We start from the raw sequence: 21349 nt of genomic DNA, 5'->3' as shown, positions 1-21349 counted from the left end.
ATGGATCATGTGATGGATCATGTGATGGATCATGTGATGGATCATGTGATGGATCATGTGATGGATCATGTGATGGATCATGTGATGGATCATGTGATGGATCATGTGATGGATCATGTGATGGATCATGTGATGGATCATGTGATGGATCATGTGATGGATCATGTGATGGATCATGTGATGGATCATGTGATGGATCATGTGATGGATCATGTGATGGATCATGTGATGGATCATGTGATGGCCGGAGTGACATCACCACAGGTCCTGTTCAGCAAAGGAGACAGGAGATGCCGGGCAGCGCGAGCAAGTGGATTAAGGAGAGTTAAATTATTTTTATTTATTTTTTTAACCCCTCCAGTGTTATTTTACTATGCATTCTGTATTCAGAATGCTATTATTTTCCCTTATAACCATGTTATAAGGGAAAATAATAATGATCGGGTCTCCATCCCGATTGTCTCCTAGCAACCATGTGTGAAAATCGCACCGCATCCAACTTGCTTGCGGATGCTTGCGATTTTCACGCAACCCCATTCACTTCTATGGGGCCTGCGTTGCGTGAAAAACGCAGAATATAAAGCATGCTGCGATTTTCACGGAACGCACAAGTGATGCGTGAAAATCACTGCTTATGTGAACAGCCCCATAGAAATGAATAGGTCAGTATTCAGTGCGGGTGCAATGCGTTCAACTCACGCATCGCATCCGCGCGGAATACTCGCCCGTGTGAAAGGGGCCTAAGGCTAGTCTCACACATAGGTTTTTTTGGTGCTTTTTAAAGGGTATTGCATTTCTTGGTGTCTTTTGATAGCTTTTTAGTAGCCTTTTTTAGGCCAAAAAAACACCATCGCCGGGTATTGAGTGGAAGTCTATGGGAAATATTAAATACAGGACAAACAAGTATAAGTGTTTTTTTTTTGAAATTTCTAAAAGCAGACACATTCTCAAAAGTGTGCTGAATTTCCAATCCTGAATTTTTATTTTATTTTTTGAAAGAAGACGAAGTCATATGTAGTGAAGCCTTAAATGAATGGCCTTATGGACCACACCACCATATAATCACAAAACACTTTAATTTTATAAATGTAATTATGTGAATCCCGACAGAACAGCAACCGATACTGGGACTTTCAAGATGCCTAATGTGCGGGCTCCTTCCCTTGTTTTTACTTGTGAACATGAGCTGCCGTCAGATATACCGGTAATAGTCCAAAAATGCAGGGGATTTCACAGGCTCCATCGCCTCAGAAATGGTTTTAGTTTTCTAATAACAACAACAACAACAACAACAACTAAAGCTGGGTTCACACCACGGCTATTGATTGCTGTTGTTCTGCTCAGTTATACCGTAGGACTCTGCAACAGAGGCCCAAACAGTCCCTTATGCAGATGTGAACAAGCCCTAATAAAGCTTTTCTGTCTCTTCCAGATAAAATGAATAGATAATACAATAAGGGTCGCAGATATGCAGATGTCTCATTAATATTGAGGGGCGAGGGTGGTCCTCAAGACTCTTGACTAGCAATGAATAGCCATTTTTAAACAACCTTGTAATCATCCGATCAATGAAACAGTGTGATTGTCTCTCCTTGTTAGCTGAAGAAGGCATCATAGAAGTCTATGAGTCAGTCTTCAACAAATGAGTTGAGGAGAGCTTATGACACCCAAAGGGGCACATTGCATCTGCTCTTTCATTTCAGTGATTGGAGGAGATCATCAAAATTTCTCATGTGTCTGGGGATGAGCGATCTTCTGTTTTCAAGTTCAGGATACATAACTTATGGTCCATGGTAGCGGAATCCATAATGAGATTCTTAGATAACCCGAACCAGAGCTTTGTACGCCAAACTTGAAAACAGAAGTTCACTCATCCCCATCTGTGACAAGTCAAAAGTTCTCTAAAGTGCAGCTACTGTTAACTAATGTGATGGCAATATATATTGGCCATGTAATATTCCCCTGATGAAAAGCTATGCAAGTTAGCTACCGTATTTTTCGCCCCATAAGAAGCACCTAGATTTTTGAGGAGGAAAATAAGAAAATAATATTTTTAACCAAAAGGTGTCCTTTTGGTGGGTTTTGAACTAATGGTGGTCTGTGCATGACACTACTATGGGGGATCTGTGGATGGCACTGTTATTGGGGGAGGAGAATCTGTGGATGGCACTGTTATTGGGGGGGGATCTGTGGATGGCACTGTTATTGGGGAGGGATCTGTGGATGGCACTGTTATTGGGGAGGGATCTGTGGATGGCACTGTTATTGGGGGGGGAGTGTGGATGGCACTGTTATTGGGGGGGGATCTGTGGATGGCACTGTTATTGGGGGGGGGATCTGTGGATGGCACTGTTATTGGGGGGGGGGGATCTGTGGATGGCGCTGTTATGGGGGGGATCTGTGGATGGCGCTGTTATGGGGGGGGGATCTGTGGATGGCGCTGTTATGGGGGGGGGATCTGTGGATGGCGCTGTTATGGGGGGGGGATCTGTGGATGGCACTGTTATGGGGGGGGATCTGTGGATGGCACTGTTATGGGGGGGGATCTGTGGATGGCACTGTTATGGGGGGGGGGATCTGTGGATGGCACTGTTATGGGGGGGGGGGGGGATCTGTGGATGGCACTGTTATGGGGGGGGGGGAGGGATCTGTGGATGGCACTGTTATGGGGGGGGGGGATCTGTGGATGGCACTGTTATGGGGGGGGATCTGTGGATGGCACTGTTATGGGGGGGGGATCTGTGGATGGCACTATTATGGGGGGGGATCTGTGGATGGCACTGTTATGGGGGGGATCTGTGGATGGCACTGTTATGGGGGGGAATCTGTGGATGGCACTGTTATGGGGGGGGGGGGGGAATCTGTGGATGGCACTGTTATGTGGGGGGGAATCTGTGGATGGCATTGTTATGGGGGGTGTGATCTGTGCATGGCACTACTATATATGTGTCACCCACAGATCCCCCACCCCATAACAGTGCCATCTACATATCCACCACCCCATAATAGTGGCATCCACAGATGCCCTAATATACTGGAGCTAAACCTGTGGGAGGGGGGGAGGGAGGAGGGGCCTGTGGCATGCAAATGCGGCGGGGCCGGTGCGGTCACTGTACTCTGGCCCCGCCGCTCACTCACTTCCTTAATGCCTAATAATAACTTTAATTGAAGTTCCGATCCCCAGCCCCATCTGCACTACTTACTAAATGTTCTGTAGCAGGCAGAGCAGGTCGGGCGGCCGGCTGTAACTCACTGATGTCACGTGCCTGCGCCGCCTACTTTATGAATGCAGTAGGCAGCGCAGGAACGTGACGTCAGTGAGTTACGGCCGGCAGCCCTGCTCTGCCTGCTACAGGACATTTAGTAAGTAGTACAGATGGGGCTGGGGATCCGAACTTCAATTATAGTTATTATTATAAAAGGTTTAGGCAATAAGGAAGTAAGTGAGCGGCGGGGCCAGAGTACAGTGACCGCACCGCCCCATTTGCTCTTCTCCCTCCCCCCTCCAGCTGATACATCGCAGTCTGCGATGCTGCAGCATCACAGACTGCGATGTAAAATGGCAGCATTCGCCCCATAAGACACAGGGGCATTCCCCCCCCACTTTTGGGGGGGAAAAGGTGCGTCTTATGGGGCGAAAAATACGGTAGTCTATATACCTTTTTCCCAAAGTAGGATTGCATGGCTTATAAGACTCCTTACACCTACTAGGCACTCTCCACAACAAGAAATAGTATCAACCCTAGATTGTCAACAAAGGCTTCTCACCCAGCTAAGTCAGTTCTCTCTGCTTCCCACGATGAGGGACAATCACCCCCCCAAAACGGCTGATCAAAAAGTTGTATGTCTGAAAATGGTTCCATAAAAAAAATAAAAAATAAAAATAAAATAAAATACAGTTCGCCCGGCAAAAAGAAAGCCTTTACACTCCTGTAGATGGAAATATAAAAAAACGCTATGTCAGAATATGGTAACGCAAAGCATTTTTTTGTTTTAGTAAATCATAATAAAAAGTATATGAACTTTGTATCTCTGTAATGGTACTGACCCGCACAGAAACAAGTAAGGCCAAGTTCACACGTCAGTTATTTTGAGCCATAACTACTGTTTTTTTTACCCAAATCTACAGGTGCAGATCTTTCCACTATACCTTATCTCTGAGAAGGCTTTACTATGGGTTTTAGGCTACTTCCACACTAGCGTTTTTACTGGATCCGGCAGGGTTCATCAAAAACGCTTCCGTTACTGATAATACAACCATCTGCATCCGTTATGAACGGATCCGGTTGAATTATCTTTAACATTGCCAAGACTAATCAGTCATGAACTCCATTGAAAGTCAATGGGGGACGGATCCGTTTTCTATTGTGTCAGAGAAAACGGATCCGTCATGACCTACAATGCAAGTCAATGGCGCATGCTGTGGTTTGCTCTCCGGTATGAGAACGGAGCATTTTAGAGCATTCCGTTCTGTTTAGTTACGTTTTGTCCCCATTGACAATGAATGGAGACAAAACGGAAGCATTTTTTTTCCGGTATTGAGATCCTATTACGGATCTCAATACCGGAAAATATTAACGCTAGTGTAAAAGTAGCCTTAGCTCGCAATAACTGATCAAATAACTGAAGTGTGAACTCAACCTAACATGTCATTTTTAATAGACAGTAAACACCATAAAAACAAAACCCAAAAAACAATGGTGTAATTCTTTTTTTTTTTTTTTTTACCCCACAAAGAACTTTATCCCATTTTTCAATACAAATTATAAATTAAACTAGATTGTGTCGTTTCTGAAGAAACCACAGGATGTTGGCTTGAAATCTGATTGGCTGTTTGTGGTTCCACCCACTTTAAAATTTGAACCAAGTCACCCAATGACTGAAGGTGCCAAATTTGAGGACCCTGCCATCAACAGTCAGAGCGGCAGTAATTAAAATATTCCTATATAAAACGAATGCCTGAAATGTGATTGGCTGTTAAAGGCTCCACCCACTTTCCTAAATTCTAACCACACTCACTCAGTGACCCATAGTGCCAGTTTGGGGACTCTGTATTTTATATTGTAAGAATAACAGCTTTTTACATTTTCTCATTGAAGTCAATAGGGAAAATCTGATTGGTTGTTTGTGGCTCCGCCCACTTTTTAAATTTAGATTCTATCACCCAGTAACCGAATGTACCAAGTTTGAACACCCTGCCATTAACAGTGTAAGAATGGCAGCAATTTAAATATTCCCATTGAATAGCAATAGGTAATATTTGATTGGCTTTTTTAAGCTCCGCCCAGTTATCCGAATTTTAACCCCAGTCACGATCTGTGCCAAGATTGAGGCCTCTGACTTTAAAACTGTGAGAATGGCAGTATTTGAAAGTTTTACATTGAAGTCAATAGGTGAAATCTGATTGGCTGTTTTAGGCTCCACCCACTTTTCCTAAATTTTGACCGCAGTCAGCCAGTGAGTAATTGTGCTAAGTTTGGTACACTTGGCATTTAAACTGTGATAATAGCAGCAGTTTATCTGCTTTTCATTAAGGTCAAAGGTTTCTATTGAAAATCAATGAGTGAAATTTGATTGGTTGCTGGTGACTCCGCCAACTTTTTCTAACTTTGAAGTGGAAGCACCCAATGACCACATTTGTGATATTTGAGGTCCATGACATCAATGTGAGAATGGCAGCATTTTGAATTTTTTCCTTTTAAATCAAAGAAATCTGATTGGTTGTTTTTGGCCTCGCCCACTTTTCAGAATTTTAATCCCAGTCCTCCAGTGACCAACTGTGCCAAGTTTGAGGACCCTGCCATTAACAGTCTAAGAGCAGCGGCAGTTTTAAATTTTCCCATTTAAACAAATGGTTGAAATTTGATCGGCCGTTGTAGACTCCGCCCACTTTTTTGAATTTTAAACCCAGTGGCCCACGGTGCCAAGTTTGGGCATTCTCGCTTAAATACTGTGAAAATGAGAGCTTTTAAAAAAATTTCATTGAATTTAAAATGGAAGATCTGATTGGTTGTTTGTGGCTTCGCCCACTTTTTAGAGCCCCCGAAATGTGACAGAAATTTTCAGGTTGACCCCATGACTAAGTGACCCAAGTTTAGCGAGTTTAACTTCAAAGCTGTACGAGTGGCAAAAGTTTTCAATTTTCCAATGAAAGTCTATGGCAAAAAGTGGGGTCTTCGGGGGCCGCCCCACGGACACGGAGGGTGGGATCGGTTGACAAAGCACAAGCAACCTATTCGGGTATGTGCCGAACAAGTGTGCATAGTTTGGTAATTGTACTCCTAAAACTGTGGGAGGAGTAGTGTATAGAAAATTGCTAAATTTTCATTGGCCGTTGCTAGCTCCGCCCACTTTGGGGTGCCCCCTCGAAATTTACCCTTTTATTCAGGTTGACACCAACAATATGAAGTCCAAGTTTGGGGAGTGTAGCTTCAAAACTGTGCGAGTGGGAGCGATTTTAAAATTTTCCCTTTCAAAGTCAATGGCAAAAAAGGGGTCTTCAGTGGTCCGCCGCAGGGGCCCGGAGGGTGGGATCGCTTATTAAAGCACAAGCAACTTTCCTCACTAAAGGTTGAAGACGTTTGTAACCCCAAAACTGTAGGAGGAGTAGCGTATAGAAAAAGAGGGGGGCGGAGAAGAATAATAAAACGGAATAATATGCTGAAACAATCGAATAACAGGATGTTACAGGCTTTATCGTCAAGACAACATAAAAACAAAACAGAACAATATGTTACAGGCCTTTCAAGCCAACATAACAATGTCATTAAAATACAACTTGCACCGCAAAAAACAAGCTCTTACGGCTATGTGAATGAAAAAAAAGTTATGGCTCCTAGAAGGCGGGGGAAGAAAAAAGAAAAATTGGCCCGGCCCTGAAGAGGTTAAAGGCAATAACTTGAAATTCTGGGGCTTTCCTCTTCACAGTTTACCCAACAACAGTTAAAGAGGACCTTTCACCGCTCCTGACATGTCTGTTTTAATAGATTTATGCATTCCCTGTGTAATAATTCTGGAGCATCTATTCTTATGACTCTATGTTGTGCCGTTCCTTTATTATTTCTACTAGAAGTTATGAAAGAATTGCTAGCAGTCTGCAGTAAGGGTACAGAGGGGAGGTAACCAGTTGGGGGTGTGTACCTGCACAGAATCACTCTATCCAATCAGTGCTTCTGTTTCCAGACTGTGCAGGTACACACCCCCAACTGGTTACCTCCCCTCTGTACCCTTACTGCAGACTGCTAGCAATTCATTCATAACTTCTAGTAGAAATAATAAAGGAACAGCACAACATAGAGCCATAAGAATAGATGCTCCAGAATTGTGATTACATGGAGAATACATGAAGCTATTAAAACAGGCATGTCAGAAGCGGTGACAGGTCCTCTTTAGCCTTAGTTTTGAGTGCATGTTATAGCAGATGACAATTTATTTGACCATGAAAAGCAGTAAGTAAAAACCATCTTAAATACCAAAAAAGCATACGATTACAGTGCAACGGTGTACACTACCTGGGCTAAACCACTCCTGGTGGTCTTCATCTGTCCACCATATGTCATAAGTGCAAAAACCCCTTTGGAATCTGCTTACCTCATACATTCTATATCTTCTTAGGCAATCGTTTACAGGAATCTGTCACCAGGAAATGTACAGTTAAAGGGGTTGTCCAAGTTATATTTATTGATGACCTATCCTCAGGATAGGTCATCAATATCAGAACGGCTGGGGTCCGACACCTGGCACCCTTCTATAGAAGAGATCCGTACCATTGAAATTAGATGGGACGGCTTGGGTGTTATTACACCTACTCACCGCTGCAGATAGGCGAGAAGGTAAACAGTGGAGAGGAGGCAGCGCTGGCACGGCACGCACCTTCTACTCAAACAGCTGATCGGCGGGGATGCCGGGTGTCGGACCCCCGCCGATCTGATATTGATGACCTATCCTGAGGATAGGTCATCAATAAATATAACTTGGACAACCCCTTTAAGCCAGGCCCAATGCCTTCTAGGGTTAGCTCAGCTGAATGTATGTTTTTGGTCTATTGCATTATTCTGGAGAAAATGAGTACTTTTAATCCATATGCAAATTAGCAGTTCAGTGCACTATGGGCGGGCCCAAGCTACTTTTGCTTCCTCTCCCAGCCCCTCCCTCTCCTCGATTCACAGGGCCAGGTGAGATGGCTATGCAGGAACCTGGCCCTGTCAATCAAGAATATGAATAGTATATGTGGGTTTATTAGACACCCTCTGGGGGTGCTGTTACGGCAGCCATATTGGTTATTGGATGATGGATGATGAATGACCCCAAAATCATGTAGTTTATGCTCGGCGTTACATCAGCATATCACACAGAATCAGTCCCAGCAGGACTAATATAACAGCTCTAGTACTGGACACAAGTCGCCTCAGCCCACAAACAACCACGGGTGACCCCTCCCTTTCCCAGCTCAAAATTATCCCATCATCCTTGATCCCCAGGACGGCACCTCCATTAATGTAAGTCTCCAACAAAGCCACAAATCTCGTTCCTAGTCCCCAGCAAGGCCCCAAATCTCAGCTGATCAGTGGGGACTCTGAGTAACGGAATCCCCGTCGATCAGATATTGATGGCCTATCCTAAGGATAGGCAACCAATAATAAAATCCTGGACAACCCCTTTAAATGGTTTGTCTAGGATTGACTTGTGTTTTTAAGAATCCCTCCCCCAATGTTTTCCCAAGAAGCACATGACCCAACAGTAAGGCTGGGTTCACACGAGCGTGTCCGGATTCGTCCCGGTGTGTTGCGGAAAATCCGCGCGAGTAGGAATGCAATTGCAGTCAGTTTTGACTGCGATTGCGTTCCGATGTTCAGTTTGTATCGCGCGGGTGCAATGTTTTTTGCACGCGCGTGATAGAAAAACCGACTGTGGTACCCAGACCCGAACTTCTTCACAGAAGTTCAGGTTTGGGTTAGTTGTAGTGTAGATTGTATTATTTTCCCTTATAACATGGTTATAAGGGAAAATAATAGCATTCTGAATACAGAATGCATAGTAGGTGATCAATTGAGGGTTAAAAAAATAAATAAAAATTAACTCACCTCCTCCGCGTAGTTCCCGGTCTCTTCTTTACTTCTTTAATCATGAACTATAGGCTAGGACCTGTGGTGACCTCAGATCACATGCTTCAATCACATGGTCCATCACCACGGTGATGGAGCATGTGATTTGACGTCACGAAAGGTCCTTTAGCCGACAGCTCATCAGAAGAGACTGGGAACTACGCGATCAAGAGGAGAAAGTGAGTTAATTTTATTAATTTTTTTTAACCCCTCCAGCGCTATTTTACTAAGCATTCTGTATTCAGAATGCTATTATTTTCCCTTATAACCATGTTATAAGGGAAAATAATACAGTGAATAGACTGTCACCTAGCAACCATGCGTGAAAATCGCACCGCATCCGCACTTGCTTGCGGATGCTTGCGATTTTCACGCAACCCCATTCACTTCTATGGGGCCTGCGTTGTGTGAAAAACGCAGAATATAGAGCATGCTGCGATTTTCACGCAACGCATAAGTGATGCGTGAAAATCATCGCTCATCTGAACAGCCCCATTGAAATGAATGGGTCCGGATTCAGTGCGGGTGCAATGCGTTCACCTACCGCATTGCACCCGCGCGGAAATCTCGCCCGTGTGAACGCAGCCTAACATGCCAGTCACTGGCTGTACATGATCCCATCCATACCAGAACTTTACATGTTGGGGCGAAAGCGCAGCGAAGATAACCAGAGACTCAAACAGTGGGGAGCGGGTAAGTATGCTTCCTTTCACAGGTCCTGCAGGGAAGTTAGGAGATGTAAAAAATAAATAAATAGGCCAATCTTGGAACACCAATTTAAATGTGCCAGTATAAACTCCAATTTAAATGTGCCTGTTTTCCATCTACAGGCCACACTTAGGTGCACCTGTGAGGCCTGGGACATATCAGCCAGTCTTGAGTGGGACTCGCAGACTCCTCCCTCCTCCCATTGCAAGCATGGTTACATGCTGGAGGTAACTGGTGAGCTGTTTGTGAGTCGGCCTTATGCTCCTGTAATTTGCCCACTGGCTCCTGGCATTGCCCATACGGCTCAGTTAGGAGAGTGTTAGGTCCCCGAGCTACTTGAGAAATCTTGGCGTGGTGCCCGGGCTTAGACATGTTCTACACCGTAGGACATGTTGACTAATCTCTCAATTTTAAAATCGGTTTGAGGGTTTAGTAAGACCGCAGAGTGCACCTGTCTTTGCAATTTTTTTTGTTATATTGATTATGACATCCACACAATTGCTACCTTGTGTAGGATGTCTATTGTGGTACTTGTGGTTCGCTGCGGGCATCCTCCACTGTATGCCTTTTTGCTGGGGATCGCCATTAGCAACGGGCCACAAGTGCAGGATTTGCTCCCCTATATATATGCACAACCGCATGTGGGTTTGAGCATTTCCTGCTTGGTTAATGCCACGCCATTCTTTTCAATCTTGGAACACCCCTTTAAAAAGGTAAAATTTATGATAACTAAACTAGCTTTCTCAATTCTGGTGCTGGTACTGAAGAACACAGTGCTCGGAGCTGTGTGACGTCTGTGCCATATGCATTGACGTCGCTATACTTACCGCATCAGTTGAAGAGATCCCTATCAGTGTTCTTACTTCAAACCACACAGCAAAACAGATATCGGTGTAGAATAAAACAGACCTAGACCAAAGCCACAGCTCTGAACACACACTACACGTCACTGAGGTGAAAATAACCCATAGCTAGCAATACATCAAAAGAACCTAGACCTAAAAGGAGTCTAGAGGCATCAGGACTTGTTCGATGGGGTCCTTATGCTCAAGAACAGCTACAGCTTTCCCTAAGGCCTCATGCACACGACCGTATGGATTTTGCAGTCTGCAAAAAATACGGATGACGTCCATGTGCATTCCGTATTTTGCGGAACGGAACAGCTGGCCCTAAGGCCTCTTGCACACGACCGTATGGCTTTTTCAGTATTTTGCGGTCCGCAAAAAATACGGACGAAGTCCGTGTGCATTCCGTTTTTTGCAGAACGGAACAGCTGTCCCCTGATAGAACAGTACTATCCTTGTCCGTAAGGGTACTTTCACACTTGCGGCAGAGGATTCCGGCAGGCAGTTCTGTCGCCGGAACTGCCTGCCATATCCGGCAATCTGGACGCAAACGGATGGCATTTGTCAGACGGATCCAAATGCGGATCCGTCTGACAAATGCATTGAAATATCATATCCGTCTCTCCGGTGTCATCCGGAAAAACTGATCCGGTATTTTATTTATTGCATTTTTAAAAAGGTCTGCGCATGCGCAGACTGGAAAACCGGAACATTTAAATGGAAATTAATGCCGGATCCGGCATTCCGGCAAGTGTGTTTAGGATTTTTGGCCGGAGAGAAAACTGCAGCATACGGCGGTATTTTCTCTGGCCAAAAAACGTAAGAGGGACTGAACTGATGCATCCTGAACGGTTTTGCTCTCCATTCAGAATCCATTAGGATAAAACTGATCAGTTTTTTTTCGGTATTAAGCTCCTGTGACGGAACTCAATACCGGAAAAGAAAAACGCTAGTGTGAAAGTACCCTTATGCGGACAATAATAGGACATGTTCTATCTTTGAACGGAAAAACGGAAACGGAAGGCATACGGAGTACCTTCCGTTTTTTTTTTTTGCGGATCCATTGAATGTAACAAAAACATTTGTGTGCAAGGGGCCTAATAGAACAGTACTATCCTTGTCCATAATGCGGACAATAATAGGACATGTCCTATTTTTTTTTGCAGAACGAAAATATGGACATACAGAAACAGAATGCACACGGAGTAACTTCAGTTTTTTTTGCGGACCCATTGAAATAAATGGTTCCGCATATGGTCAGCAGAAAAAAACGGAACGGACACGGAAAGAAAATACGTTTGTGTGCATGAGCCCTAAGCCTAAGTACAGTCCTGATCAAAAGTTTAATACCACTTGAAAAATGGCAAAAAAATCATATTTTACATTGTTGGATCTTAAAGAGGACCTTTCACCGATTATTACACTATGAACTAACTATACAGACATGTAGAGCGGCACCCGGGGATCTCACTGAACTTACTATTATCCCCGGGCGCCGCTCCGTTCTCCTGCTATGCCCTCCGGTATCTCCGCTCACTAAGTTATAGTAGGCGGAGTCTTCCCTTGTTCTGCTCTAGCGCTGGCCAATTGCAGCGCAGAGCTCACAGCCTGGGAGGTTATTTTCTCCCAGGCTGTGAGCTCTGCAATGCGATTGGCCAGCGCTTCAGAAGAACAAGGGCAGACTCCGCCTACCATAACTTAATGAACGGAGATACCGGAGGGCATAGCAGGAGAACGGAGCGGCGCCCGGGGATAATAGTAAGTGCAGTGAGATCCCCGGGTGCTGCTCTACATGTCTGTATAGTTAGTTCATAGGGTAATAATCAGTGAAAGGTCCTCTTTAACAAGGTTCCAAGTAGAGCTTCAACATGCAACAAGAAGAAATGAGAGTGAGACAAAACATTTTTTGAGCATTCAATTAAGTGAAAATAACGATTAAACTGAAACAGGCTGTTTTTCAGCTGATCCAAATTTTAGGACCACATGCCTTTAAAAGGCCAAATCTGTGCAAAGATGTGGATTCATTGTCATTTTCTGTCAGGTAGTCACACGTTGTGATGGCAAAGGCAAAAAAACTCTCCCTTTTTTGAACGTGGTCGGGTTTTTGAACTGCATAAGCAGGGTCTCTCACAGCGCGCCATCGCTGCTGAGGTGGGACGCAGTAAGACAGTCATTTGGAATTTCTTAAATGATCCTGAGGGTTATGGAACAAAAAAGTAAAGTGGAAGACCCAAAAATTTTTTATCAGCACTGAGCCGGAGGATCCAATTGGCTGTCCGTCAAGACACTGGACGATCCTCGACCCAAATTAAGGCCCTTACTGGTGCTGACTGCAGCCCCATAACCATCAGACGGCATCTGAGACTGAAGGGCTTCAAAAACAAAAAACTTCTTCAAAGACCTTGTCTCCTTGAACGCCACAGAACTGCTCGTTTGGACTTTGCAAGAGAGCAACAAACATGGGACATTCAAAGGTGGAAGAAAGTTTTATTCTCTGATGAGAAAAAATTTAACCTTGATGGTGCTGATGGTTTCCAACGTTACTGGCATGACAAGCAGATCCCACCTGAGATGTTTTCTACGCGCCACAGTGGAGGGGGCGCCATAATGGTCTGGGGTGCTTTTTCCTTCAGTGGAACAATGGAGCTTCAGGAAGTGCAGGGGCATCAAACGGCCGCTGGCTATGTCCAGATGTTGCAGAGAGCATTCCTCATGACTGAGGGCCCTCGTCTGTGTGGTAATGACTGGGTTTTTCAACAGGACAACCCTACAGTACACAATGCCCGCAGGACAAGGGACTTCTTCCAGGAGAATAACATCACTCTTTTGGCCCATCCTGCGTGTTCCCCTGATCTAAATCCAATTGAGAACCTTTGGGGATGGATGGCAAGGGAAGTTTACAAAAATGGACAACAGTACCAGACAGTAGATGGCCTTTGTGCAGCCATCTTCACCACTTGGAGAAATGGTCCCACTCACCTCATGGAAACGCTTGCATCAAGCATGCCGAAACGAATTTTGGAAGCGATAAACAATAACGGCGGAGCTACTCATTACTGAGTTCATGTTTGGAAGTTGGATTTCTGTTTTGGGGGGGTTTAGTTTTTTTTTGGAGGTGTGGTCCTAAACTTTTGATCAGCTGAAAAACAGCCTGTTTCAGTTTATTTGTTGTTTTCATTAAATTGAATGCTCAAAATTTTTTTTGTCTCACTCCCATTTCTTCTTGTTGCATGTTGAAGCTCTACTTGGAACCTTGTTAAGATCCAGCCATGCTAAATATGATTTTTTGCCATTTTTCAAGTGGTCTTAAACTTTTCATCAGGACTGTATCAGCGGCTCCCAGTATGGTAGACATAGCTCATCCATTCGACTGGAATACTACATTTCTCCTGCAGAGGTCAATATAGGAGAAACATGTCTGACCGCAACTTCTGAAGGTGAAAACAGCGGTGGATCTGGGGTTTCAGAAGCCAGACATGGAGAAGTCTGCTTTCATGGCAAAAATGGCTCTGTGTGGAGCTAGGCACCAAATTTCTGTCAGATTTCTAGGTAATGTATGCCTCACTTAAAATCAGGAAGTCTATGGCAGCTCTACTGTGGCTCCTTACAAAATGAGGTTGTGTTTGGGCAGAAAAAAGAACACATCAAAGCTGCAGTTAAAGTGGTTGTCTCACCTCACCAGTTCAAGGATGCCATTGCTTGCTGTCCCCTGAACTTTCTGCTCAGGGAGAATACACATAAACGACACCGATTTGTGCATATAGCCACAGTCAGTGGAAGAGATTTATCAAAACTGGTAAAAAGGAAAATTGGCTTAGTTGCCCATAGCAACCAATCAGATTCCATCTTTCATTTTTCAAAGGAGCTCTGAAAAACAAAAGGTGGAATCTGATTGGTTGCTATGGGCATCTAAGCCAGTTCTCCTCTCCCCCAGTGTTCGGTCAGTGTTTTCCATCAGCGATTTTGAGCCAAAACCAGGTGCGGCTCTAACCCAGAAGAGGAGCAGATATTTCCCTTATACCTTATCTCTGTGCAGGCTCTACTCCTGGTTTTAGTTCACAATAACTGATGGAAAACACTGACCAAAACACTGACATGTGAATAAGGGCTTATGCACATAAAAAGGTATTTTTTTTCTGTGTCCGTTCCTTTTTTTAATTTTTTTTCAGACCGTATTTCAATGGGTCCACAAAAATTAAACTGGAGTTACTCCGTGCGCATTCTGTTTCAGTTTGTCCACATGTCCTATTATTTTCCGCATTACGGACAAGGATAGTATTGTTCTATTAGGGGCCAGTTGCTCCGTTCTGCAAAATACAGAATGCACACAGACGTATATTTTACGGATTCGTGTTTTGTGGTCCGCAAAATACATACGGTCGTGTGCATGAGCCCTAAAGCTTTACAGTGACCTCCTGACCGTATTCATTAGGCTTGAGCGAATCGAGCTTCATGAATCATAGATCCAAAGTCGATTTGTTAAAAAAACATAGTGGCTAATGACGCTTCAGTCTACAGAATTGAAATGTGTGGGCTCCGTGTAGCCAAACTTCAACTCGGCCAAATTAGCGAGACTTCGGTATTCCTATCTGGGTATTTAAAAAACATTTCAAAGTTGCGTTTGGTACAACTAAGGCTACTTTCACACTAGCGTTGTTTTAATCCGGCACTCAATTCCGACACCGGAACTGCCCGCCGGATCCGGAAAAACGTGTGAAAACGGATTACATTTGAATCCTGATCAGGATTTTGATCACAATGAAAAAATGCATTGGAAAAAACGGATCCGCCATTTATGGACTTTAACTTTTTTTTCACATTTTTCGGGTTTAACATGCAAAAGCCGGATCCGTTTTGACTGAACACACAGTGCCAGATCCGGCGTTAATGCAAGTCAATGGGAAAAAGGCCTGATCCGGCGTTCAGTCAAAGTGTTCAGGCTTTTTGGCCGGAGGTAAAAATACAACATGCTGCATTTTTCTGAAAAGCCTGATCAGTCAAAAAGACTGCACTGAAGACATCCTGATGCATCCTGAAGGACTGACTCTCCATTCAGAATGCATGGGGATAAAACTGATCAGTTCTTTTCCGGATTTGAGCCCCTAGGACGGAACTCAGCGCCGGAAAAGAAAAACGCTAGTGTGAAAGTACCCTAAGTTTTTTAACAAATAGACGTCGGATCTATGATCCAAAGTCCAATCCGCTCAAGCCTAATACGCACTATCAATCGTTGATCTAGTATAAAAGAAAACTTTCCCTACACCAAGAAACTTTTTAAAAAACATTTTCACAAAAAGAAAATCTTGTGTAAATGGCATGTTTAAGCATGGGGGCATGGTGTTATGGGGCCATCAGCTACAGCAGATTTAGGCTACTTTCACACTCGCGTTTTGTGCGGATCCGTCTTGTATCTGCACAGACGGATCCGCACCAATAATGCAAACCCTTGTATCCGTTAATAACGGATCCGTTTGCATTATTCATTAAAAAAAAAAGTCCAAGTCAAAACGGATCCGTCCTGACTTACATTGAAAGTCAATGGGGGATGGATCCGTTTTCAATTGCACCATATTGTGTCAGTGAAAAATGGATCCGTCCCCATTGACTTACATTGTAAGTCAGGACGGATCCGTTTGGCTCCGCATCGTCAGGAGGACACCAAAACGCTGCAAGCTGCGTTTTAGTGACCGTTTAAAAAAACGCAACGGAGACCAAACGCAGCCAAACTGACGCATTCTGAACGGATCCTTATCTATTCAGAATGCATTGGGGCTGAACTGATCCGTTTTGGGCCGCTTGTGAGAGCAGACCCAGAAACGCCAGTGTGAAAGTAGCCTTATTTCCACTTACATCGGTCTACGTCAGCTACAAGTTGGTGTAGATTTCATTCTAGGCGCACCGACTGACGAAACATGCGCCTTGTCATAAACTTAGCGCATCCTCCGGTGGCGCAGGGAATATCAAGACCAGGGGTAGAAAGCACCAGTCTTCATAAATGACCACCAAATCAGTCCATGCAGATGAGATGCCAATTAGATGGTAGTTTAATTCTGTATTTAGTCAATAAGGTTGCGGCTAAGAAGCGAATTTGGCTGTGCGTGACCAAAGATTGCTGTATAGCAGTAAGGAACTGAATGGGATGACGCTGGAACCTGACAATCGCCAAAATATACAGCAGTGTCATGGTGAAGGCAACACGACCCCATTCACTAGTGTGCAGTGCTACTCCTCCATGCAGATGCAGCCTTAGAGCTCCTGCACACGACCGTATGTATTTTGCGATCCGCAAAACATGGATCCACAAAAAAAACACGGATGACATGTGTGCATTCCGTATTTTGCAGAACAGAATAGATGGCTTCTAATAGAACAGTCCTATCCTTGTCCGTTATGCGGACAATAATAGGACATGTCCTATTTTTTTTCTGGAACAGACATGCGGACATACAGAAACGGAATGCACATGGAGTAACCCATTGAAATGAATGGTTCCGCATACGGTCTGCAAAAAAAACAAAAACCGGAACGGACACGGAAAGATAATACGTTCGTGTGCATGAGCCTATAGGCTACATTCACATGACCGTATGTTTGGTCCATTTTTTGCGAATCATGCGCTGACCCATTAATTTCTACGGGGCTGCAAAAAATGCGGACAGCCCATGGATGTGGCCGTTCTGCAAATTATAGAACATGCCTTACTCTTGTCTGTTTCGTGGACAGGAATAGGTATTTTTTACAACAGGGCCCACAAAAATGGCTGGGATGCACACGGACCGCATCCGAATTTTGCAGATCGGCAATTAGCAGACTGCAAAATGGATAAAGTTGTGTGAATGTAGCCTAAAACATATATCTATACAAATACCACAATACGGCCGCTGGGATTCTGTATATACAGTACTGCATTAATACTGATACGGGTAAATAAGAGCCGCATAACGGCAGCGCTACACCTGGACATTCTGTAGTAAGGCTTTGTTCACACAACGCAGTGAAGATTTTGTAGCCATTTTACCGCTATGCTGCATCACAGCCACAATGTGTGAACCAAACCAAAGACTAGAGTAATCCAAACCTTAAAGGGGTATTCCGGTAAATATTACCACCGGATGAACGGGGACTTGGCTGTGGAACTCCCAGAGAAATGAATGGAGCAGCAGTGCGCACGCATGACCTGTCGCTCCATGAGAATGAGGGAATGGGACCATTGTTCTGACTAGCGATCAGCTAGTTATCCCCTAGCCTGTGGGGATAGGATTGGCACAACTCCTTTAAGGGGCTGTTCACATTTTTTACCTACTTTTAACATATATGTTGGGGGGGGAATGCAAAAGTGTAATACACTCCAGAGTAAAATAAAACAAAACACATATACGTAAAAAAAAAAAAAAAAAAAGTTTTACAATGGAACCCTATGGTGATGGATACCATTGTCTGTGGCATAACGTTTCACGTATATATGTCGTGCGGATTCGTTAAACATGATGAGGACACATGTGGCCGTTACCTTAAAACTGCAGCACGTAGCGATTAAGTGTACGGCTACACAGCGACAAGAAAGCCCCGCAACATTTCATGCAATGTTCATCAGTGGGGTTGCGATGCAAAAGTTGCAAAAAATCCAGACATGCTGGATCGACTCCATTGACTTTAAATGTAAGTCTCGCAGGACACGCGACAAGTCGCACATATTTTTATGTCGCCGTGTAGCCACAGCCTAAGAAAAATCGCTTGCGACTCCTGCCTTGGTCGGAGCAATTTTCAAGCGATTGCACACGAGAGACAAAAGTCTAGCAGTTAGGCTACATCTACACGACGACATTTGTCGCGCAACATTTTTTATAATGGCAGTCTGTGGTGTCGCACTGCGACATGCTGCGAGTCGCAGAAAATCCATTCGAGATGGATTTTTCTGCGACTGTCGCGTCGCAGTCGCAGCATGTCGCAGTGCGACACCATAGACTGCCATTATAAAAGTTGTCGCGCGACAAATGTCATCGTGTAGACGTAGCCTTACAGATAAACAAACCTGCGCCAATCTGAAAAATCGCATGAGCATCCATCCAATAATCGCTCTGTGTACCCTACGACACATAGAATTATATATAGGACAATCAATGCTGCCAGCAGTAACAGATCACTTTACAGATGGAGCAGAATTGTTTGCAACCAAACGAATCCGACAGAACTCCAAAGAAAGCTTAACCCCCTCCTCACCTACCTCTGCCTGGGAGCTCAGCAAGTTCCTACTGCCATGAAAAGCTACAATAGCGCCCACCTATACAGTGACCACTTCCTGCAACACACCAACCTGGAATTTCCCAGCCGAGGTCAGCCAATCAACGCCGAGACCCGCCCTCTATGGTGCTGTCAATCATCCGTGGACACGCCCCCAGCTGTTGTGTACTGTTTGTAGCTGGCAGCGCCTATTGGGGTCTACGAGAGGTTGATGGATGCAAAGTGAAAGTGAAACCAAAGGTCTTCTGCCCCCTGCAGAGACTTGTACACCAGATAAGTGGTGACAGATGTGATCGTTTCCAGCGATTATCGCCCGATCAGCGGCAGATCACCTGACAATATCTGCTGCTGAATATGTTATAGGCCAAACGGGGTTAGTTGCACATAGCAACCAATCAGATTGATCCTTTTATTTTCCAAAGGAGCTCTGAAAAATGAAAGGAGGAATCTGGTTGGTTTCTAGGGGCAACTAAGCCAAATTTATGCCAGTTTTTCAAAATCTTCTCCCCAGTTTATGGCTGACTGACTATGATTGTTAAGTGATATTTCTGGGGATGCTGGCATCTGTTGGTCTCGGATCTATGGCTTTCTTTTGATGGATAACCAATAAGTTGGCTGTACTGTTAGGCCCCTTTCACACTGGCGAGTATTCCGCGCGGATGCGATGCGTGAGGTGAACGCATTGCACCCGCACTGAATACCGACCCATTCATTTCTATGGGGCTGTTCACATGAGCGGTGATTTTTTTTACGCATCACTTCTGCGTTGCGTGAAAATCGCAGCATGCTCTATATTCTGCGTTTTTCACGCAACGCAGGCCCCATAGAAGTGAATGGGGTTGCGTGAAAATCGCAAGCAAGTGCGGATGCGGTGCGATTTTCACGCACGGTTGCTAGGAGACGATCGGGATGGAGACCCGATCATTATTATTTTCCCTTATAACATGGTTATAAGGGAAAATAATAGCATTCTGAATACAGAATGCATAGTAAAATAGGGCTGGAGGGGTTAAAAAAAAATATATTTTTTTTAACTCACCTTAGTCCACTTGATCGCGCAGCCCGGCATCTCCTTCTGTCTCCTTTGCTGAACAGGACCTGTGGTGACGTCACTCCGGTCATCACATGATCCATCACCATGGTAAAAGATCATCTGATGGATCATGTGATGACCGGAGTGACGTCACCACAGGTCCTGTTCAGCAAAGGAGACAGAAGGAGATGCCGGGCTGCGCGATCAAGTGGACTAAGGTGAGTTAAATTATTATTATTTCTTTAACCCATCCAGCCCTATTGTACTATGTATTCTGTATTCAGAATGCTATTATTTTCCCTTATAACCATGTTATAAGGGAAAATAATACAATCTACAGAACACTGATCCCAAGCCCGAACTTCTGTGAAGAAGTTCGGGTTTGGGTACCAAACATGCGTGATTTTTCTCACGTGTGTGCAAAACACATTACAATGTTTTGCACTCGCGCAGAAAAATCGCGGGTGTTTCCGTAACGCACCCGCACATTTTCCCGCAACGCCCGTGTGAAAGAGGCCTTAGGGTCCATTCACACGTCCGTAAGTTTTTGTGGATCCGCAAAACACAGATACCGGCCGTGCGTGTTGCGCTTTGCGGACTGCACATTTCTGTGATAGAAATGCTCATTCTTGTCCGCGATTGTGGACAAGAATAGGACATGTTCTATCTTTTTTGTGGGACCGCAGAACGGAACTGCGGATGCGGACACTCAGTGTGCGGTGGAAGCTGCGGTAAATGTCTGCTCGCGGTATAGCTCCATTCAGTTCACACTGAAAGTGAAAAGCCGCTGCAGTTTCTCCCACAGAATACACATTAGGTCCGCCAGGTGAACATACCCTAATGTTTTTTTGCTAAACTAACTTTTTTTTTTTGAGGAAAGTATGCGCCTCCTATGATGTCACTCCTTCATTAGTGCTGTGTGGGGAAAAAATGGTTAAAAAAAAAAAACATTAAACACCAACTCACATTGCACATGCGTTATTTTGAAGCTGAAAAAAAAAAACTATGGAGGTCTATGGGAGAAAAAACAGATCTGATGGTATCTGTTTAGTGGTCCGCCAAATACTGATGCAGTCCCGGTGCATTCTGCCATTTTCACAGGACCCATTGCATTAGTGTCCACAATAAATGGACAAGAATAGGACAGGTTTAATAATTTGATGACATCTGTGGGTCTGTGTTTTTGCAGTCCCATAAAAATGAATGGGTCCATGTGCAAACCATCACACATGGTCAAAAAATACAGTCGTGTGCATGAGGCCTAAAAAAAAAAAACGCATGGTCCAGGGTGGAAAAAAAAAACCCATATGCAACCAAAAAATGTGAAAGCCCTAAAAAAATAAAAAAAAACACCAGAGAAAAACATCTGTTCGACACCAAACGCATGCCATGGCCGACCCTCAACCCCCACAACTTGT

General features: G+C 44.4%; 1 protein-coding gene across 3 annotated transcripts in view; it reads right to left on the bottom strand.

The window, feature by feature from the left end:
* TNIP1 (TNFAIP3 interacting protein 1) overlaps window positions 1-18982 on the bottom strand; it is a 91108-nt gene extending 72126 nt beyond the window's left edge. For 2 of the 3 annotated variants that reach the window (XM_040440376.1, XM_040440398.1), the window contains exon 1: window positions 18878-18982. The gene's annotated coding sequence lies outside the window, so the exon portion shown is untranslated. The remainder of the gene's footprint in view (window positions 1-18877) is intronic. The other variant, XM_040440387.1, reaches the window with a different exon arrangement.
* Between the last annotated feature and the right edge of the window lie 2367 nt (window positions 18983-21349).

Source organism: Bufo bufo, chromosome 1 (assembly GCF_905171765.1).
Source record: "Bufo bufo chromosome 1, aBufBuf1.1, whole genome shotgun sequence".
Taxonomy (NCBI): domain Eukaryota; kingdom Metazoa; phylum Chordata; class Amphibia; order Anura; family Bufonidae; genus Bufo; species Bufo bufo.
This window is presented reverse-complemented; position numbering and strand designations above follow the sequence as displayed.